Here is a 6,914-nt window from a genome sequence, read left to right on the forward strand (position 1 = left end):
CAGGAGCACCACAGACACATGTCTCAAGATTAAAACCATTGGTGCCTAGCCTTATTGCTTACTCTTTTTCTTTTATTTTTTAACCTTTATTGTTCTTTCCCTTTTTCTTATTAGGATCTTTTTATTTAACCAGTCTCATGGGGTGTGTCTCAGGCATAGTATTCCTGACAGATAGTTGTCTTCCCACCTTATGGTTGAACCAACTTAGCTAACTTATGACCACACCACAAATTCAGGAACTTACTACATAGTATGAACTCCTCTCTGGTCTTTTGAAAACACTCATTCTCTTTTCATTTGATTTAAAGGGACAAACATACAAGTAAGCAAAGTAACGATGCAGTGACATAGAGACTAGCACACAGAGACCTCTTTAACACAAAAACTTAAAAAAAATGGAATTTAAAAAGGTTTAAACTGCGAGTAACTATTAATAAAAAGTGCATTCAGACTTCCTATTTTCAACAATTCTGAGTATAATGGAATTAAGTAACAATGCAACCTTCGGGTGATGATGTCTAGTTGCCTTTTCTTTGTCATCATCTTAGTCCTTGCTACTTCACTTCCTTGGGTGAAGGTGCACCATTTCCTCATAAGATTCCTGCAAAGTTATTAAAGTTGCTTGTCCCCAAAGCACTTGAGACATAGTTAGCTTGCATGTATGCTTGTTGCTTTTGAACTCAATTTGGTGTGTGAACACCAAACTTAGTTCTTTGCCCAGTATAAAACATTGCATATATGCAGAGAACCTCATATCTTGTTGTTAACAGAACAATTATTACTAAAGTCTAGCTACATCTAAATGGTTTCCCTTGATTGGTTGGAGCTAACAACGTGTTTTGGGAATGGGGTATAATTCTAATTAATGTCTTTAGTGGAACACCAAACTTAGAATCACACTTTCACTCTTGAATTGACTTGGTGTGGAACACCAAACTTAGCTTCTCGCAATACAGGGGAAACAACTTGTGATCCTTATTGAAATAAAGATGAAAAAGAAACTACCTGAAGTTGGGTTGCCTCCCAACAGAGCGCTCTTTTATCATCGCTAGCTCGACGGTTCCTCCTTTACTTGAGATGGTAATTTATTCTGGGGCTTTCCCCCATGTTGCCCAGATAATGCTTGAGTCTTTGTCCATTCACTGTAAAAGTCCTTTCAGAACCTTCATCCATGATTTCGATGTGTCCATAAGGCGAGACTTTTGTGACAAGAAAAGGTCCAGACCACCTTGATTTGAGTTTTCCTGGGAATAGTCTCAATTTGGAATTGTAGAGGAGTACTCGCTGCCCCTTTTCGAAACTCCTGGGTGCAAGATGCAGGTCATGTCTTTTCTTTGCCTTCTCTTTATACATCTTAGTATTTTCATAGGCTTGTGACCTGAATTCCTCCATCTCTTGCAGCTGCAAGATCCTCTTCGCACCAGCAGCAATGCTGTCAAAGTTTAGTATCTTGATAGCCCAGAGAGCCTTGTATTCCAGCTCTAGTGGTAAGTGACAAGCCTTCCTATAAACGAGTTGATAAGGGGACATTCCAAGTGGTGTTTTGAATGCTGTTCTGTATGCCCAAAGAGCATCATCCAGCTTCTTCGACTAATCCTTTCTTGATGCACCCACAGTCTTTTCCATAATCCTCTTTAGCTCTCTGTTGGATATCTCAGTTTGTCCACTTGTTTGGGGATGGTAGGGTGTGGCTACCTTGTGTTTTACCCCATATCGTAGGAGAAGAGCTTCTAGTGGTCTGTTACAAGATGGCTCCCTCCATCACTGATGAGTGCTCGTGGGACTCCAAACCGGCTAAAGATATTCTTTCTGAGGAAGTTCATGACTACCCTGTTATCATTTGTTGGGGTTGCAATAGCTTCTACCCACTTGAAAACATAATCCACTGCTACCAAGATGTACTTGTTTGCATATGAGGTTGGGAATTGTCCCATGAAATCGATTCCCCACACATCAAACAATTCCAGTTCCAAGATGAAATTTTGTGGCATCTCATTTCTTTTGGGCAAGTTTCCAGATTTTTGGCATTCATTGCAGCTCTTCACTAGCTCTTTGGCATCCTTGAAAAGGGTGGGCCAAAAGAATCTGCTTTGTAACACCTTAGCTGCAGTTCTATCCCCTCCAAAGTGACCTCCATAGCATGAGCCGTGGCAATTCCATAGGACCTCTCGTCCTTCTTCTTCCGAAACACATCTTTTAAGGATTCCATCTGAACACTTCTTAAATAGATATGGCTCATCCCAGACAAAGTACTTTGCATCATTCATGAGCTTCCTTTTTTGATGTTTATTGATCTCTGGAGGCAATGCCCCAGTGGCCTTGAAGTTTGCAATGTTTGCGAACCATGGTGCTTTATGAACTAGCATTAACTGCTCATCAGGGAAGAACTCGTTCACACTTGTATCAGGTGTTCCACCTTCATTATGAGGAATCTTGGATAGGTGATCTGCTACCTTGTTCTCCACTCCTTTCTTGTCTCTGATCTCAATATTGAATTCCTGCAACAATAAGATCCATCTTATTAGTCTTGGTTTTGATTCTTGCTTGGCAAACAAATATTTAAGTGCTGTGTGATCCGTAAAAACAATCACTTTAGCACCAATGAGGTATGATCTAAATTTGTCAAATGCAAAAACTATTGCCAGCAACTCCTTTTCAGTAGTGGTATAATTTCTTTGAGTATCATTAAGGATTTTGCTCGCATAGTATATCACATGGACTAAGTTATGTTTCCTCTGTCCCAACACTGCCCCAACTGCAAAATCAGATGCGTCACACATCAATTCAAATGGTAAATTCCAATCAGGTGGGGAAATGATAGGAGCAGAGGACAACCTAGTTTTCAAATTTTCAAAGGCTAACATGCATGTTTCATCAAAGATAAATGGTGTATCTGATACAAGGAGATTGCTGAAGGCCTTGGCTATCTTTGAAAAATCTTTAATAAACCTTCTGTAAAAACCAGCATGCCCTAAAAAGCTCCTAATTGCCCTGACATCACTGGGTGGAGGCAGTTTTTCAATAAGTTCTACTTTGGCTCTGTCAACTTCAATGCCTTGGTTAGAAACTTTGTGACCAAGGACTATTCCTCCTGTCACCATAAAGTGACATTTCTCCCAGTTCAAGACCAGATTGGTCTCTTGGCATCTTTTCAATACCAAGGCAAGGTGATGTAGGCAGCTAGGAAAGGAATCTCCGAATACTGAGAAATCATCCATAAAAACTTCAATGAATTTTTCTATCATATCTAAAAAGATAGAAAGCATGCAGCGTTGGAAAGTCGCAGGTGCATTACATAGCCCAAATGGCATGCGCCTCACGGTAATTCCTCCCTTTTTTGGGACGACATGTACGGGGCTAACCCAGGGGCTGCCTGAGATTGGGTAAATTACCCCCCTTGCCATAACTTCATAACTTCCTTCTGTATCACTTCCTTCATGATTGGGTTCAACCTCCTTTGGGATTGAATGGATGGTTTGGCATCTTCTTCCAGCAGTATCTTGTGCATACATATGGCCGAACTTATCCCCTTCAAGTCAGCAAGAGTCCAACCAATAGCATCTTTGTGGTTTCGCAGTACTTTGAGCAGTTCATCCTCTTGATCTTGGCTGAGACATGAGCTTATAATTACTGGGTAATTTTCATCTTCTCCTAAGTACGCATATTTGAGAGAGGGTGGCAATGCTTTAAGTTCAAGTTTGGGTGCTTTTGACCTTTCTTTCTCTTCCTTTGGTGCACCTTGTATTTGACTTTCTGCTATTGCAACTTCTTCACTAAACATAGACTCCTCCTCTATTATACCTTCACGTTCTTCTTCTTCAAAACTTTTCTGCACTGTGTCTTCAAGTGAGTCCAACCTCATACACTCTCCCATTTGCTCTGGTGGGTAACTCATGGCCTTGAACACATTGATTGTCATCTTTTCATTGTGCAATCTCAGGGTGAGATCTCCTTTTTGTATGTCAATGACAGCTCCAGCAGTGGCCAAGAATGACCTTCCCAGAATAATGGAAGCCTTGGCTTCCTCCTGCATGTCCAGCATTACAAAGTCTGCTGGGAAGATAAAATCTCCCACCTTCACCAGCAAATCTTCTACGACGCCATGCGGGAACTTGAATGATCTGTCTGCCAATTGTAAGGCCATCTTTGTTGGTTTAGCTTCCTCAATCTTCATCTTTCTCATCATAGCTATTGACACCAAATTGATGCTGGCTCCTAAGTCACACAGAGCCTTTTCCACTGTGATTTCCCCTATAATACAAGGGATTTGAAAACTCCTGGGATCCTTCAATTTCTGGGGTAGTTTGTGCTGAATGATAGCACTACATTCTTCGGTTAGTATCACAGTTTCGTTGTCTTCCAGCTTCTCTTCTTAGTCATGAGCTCCTTCAAGAACTTGGCGTAGAGTGGCATTTGTTCTATTGCTTCAGCAAAGGGTATGTTGATTTGCAGTTTCTTGAAGATTTCCAAAAATCTCGAAAACTGATTGTCATCCCCTTTCTTCCTTAATTGCTGAGGGTATAGGACTCTTGGGGCATCTAGCTTCAACACTCCTTCCCCTTTTTGTGAATTCAAAGTGGGAACTCGAGCTTCGTCCTGCTCTTCTTCCTCTTTATTTGAGTCCTCTTTTTGTGGTTTCTGGGGGGTTTCCTTCAGTTCCTTCCCACTCCTAAGGGTGATAGCCTGACACTCCTCCCTTTGTGTTGAGCTAGTCTTGCTGTGAAGGTTGTGGCGGGGAATTTGTTTGAATAAGTAGCCAATTTGTGTCTCAAGTTTCTTGATGGCAGCATCCTGATTCTGCATATTGGATATCACCTCTTCTTGGAATGCTTTACTATCTTGAATCTCTTTGCTTATGCCTTCAATTAGATTCTCAAACCTTGAGATTCTTTCATCAAATGATGATAGGTTAGGCTGAATAGGGTTATTCTGGCCTTGATATGAATGTGGGGAGGTGTTGTTATGGGGGTGTTGATATGGTCTAGATGTGAAGTGTTAGTGGGCTGCATTGTTTGGATTTGGGCGTCTTTGATCAAGGCTTTGGTCTTGTTGATTTCCCCACCCAAAGTTTGTGTGGTTCCTCCATCCAGGGTTGTAGGTCTTGGAGTATGGATCATGGTTTTGCCTAGGTGAATTCCCAATGTAGTTGGCTTGCTCCTGACTACCCTCTGCTTCTTCATTCACTCCTTCTTGGGTTGTTGATGAAGTAGAGATTGCTGCTACTTGGTTCCTCTCCATCTTCTTGGTGAGGTCAGCTAGCTGCTGGGTAATGAGCTTGTTTTGGGCCAGCAGAGCATCTACATTATTCAGCTCCATCACTCCTCTAGTGTTCCCTCTTTCGGAGGCATAGAAGTATTCATTCTCTGCTACTGTTTCAATGACATCTATGGCCTCCTCAATGGTCTTCTTCTTGTTCAAAGATCCTGCGGATGAATGGTCTACGGCCTTCTTTGACTCATAAGAGAGCCCTTCATAGAAAATGTGCAGCTGCACCCATTCATTGAACATATCTGGTGGGCACCTCCTTGTTAGGTCTTTAAACCTTTCCCACGCTTCATATAGAGTTTCACCATCTTGTTGCCTGAAATTTTGGACCTCAGCTCTCAGCCTATTGATTCGTTGAGGAGGGTAAAATCTTGCTAAGAATTTGTTCACCACGTCTTCCCAAGTTGTCAAGCTTTCCCTTGGGAAAAACTCCAGCCACTTGGCTGCCTTATCCTTGAGTGAGAATGGAAATAAGAGCAATCTATAGGCGTCAGGATGAACACCATTAGACTTCATTGTGTCACATATTCTCAGGAAGGTGGTTAAATGTTGATTTGGGTCCTCTTGGACACTTCCTCCGAACGAACAATTGTTCTGAGCAAGGGTGATGAGCTGTGGCTTCAGTTCAAAATTGTTGGCATGGATGGTTGGCTTTTGAATGCTACTTCCACAGTTTCCTGGATTTGGATTGATGTAAGAGCCTAAAACTCTTCTATCCTCCCCAGCATGATTTGCTCGACCTCCTCTACCATGGTTGTGAGCCTCTTCTTCATGATGGTTTTCCATGTCTTCTTCCATGTTTGGTTCAAAGTATTCCTCAAAGTATTCCTCCTCTTCTTCAGCACCAACTACACGTTTTTCTCTTGCCTCCCTCCTTAGTCTAAGGAAGGTTCTCTCAGTTTCAGAATCAAAGAAAGATGAAGCCCCGCTTCTTCTCCCTATCATACAACCAACAAGTACAAGCAAAGAGAATAGGTGCAGAAAGTATATCTGTCAGAATTACTGTTAGTGTGAGTGATGCAATATATCAAACAGTTAGTGGGTTAGTGAGATGAATAGCAAATAACAAAGAAAAAGTAAGGGGAAAGGGAAGAAATTAACTAAAACAGAAAGTAAATGACTCAAACAGAAATTTAAATCAAACAAAAATAAAATGCTCGATCTAGTTATCCTCAAATCTAATCATTGTTGATGCACTATCAATCCCCGGCAATGGCACCATAAACTTGATGCACGGAAAACTTGTCTCGCAACAAATTTCCTTCGGCAAGTGTACCGAATTTGTCGTCAAGTAAAAACTCACAATAGAGTGAGGTCGAATCCCACAAGGATTGATTGATCAAGCAACTTTAATTAGAGGAATGTTCTAGTTGAGCGAATCCAGAATTTGAGTTGAGAATTGCAGAAAATAAAATGGCGGAAAGGTAATTGACAGAAAAGTAAATGATAGAATTAAAGAGCTGAAAGTAAATGACTGAAAGTAAATTGCAGAATTATAAATGGGAATGGGGGAATTGCTCATAAAAGTAAATAATAGAAATTAAAGAGAATGGGTAAGATCAGAAATGGGGGGTTCATTGGGCTTAGGAGATGTTGCATTCTCCGGATAAATTTCATTTTCATCTCTTCCTCAATCAATTCACTCATTG

This window comes from Arachis ipaensis, chromosome B08 (assembly GCF_000816755.2).
Source record: "Arachis ipaensis cultivar K30076 chromosome B08, Araip1.1, whole genome shotgun sequence".
NCBI classification, from domain to species: domain Eukaryota; kingdom Viridiplantae; phylum Streptophyta; class Magnoliopsida; order Fabales; family Fabaceae; genus Arachis; species Arachis ipaensis.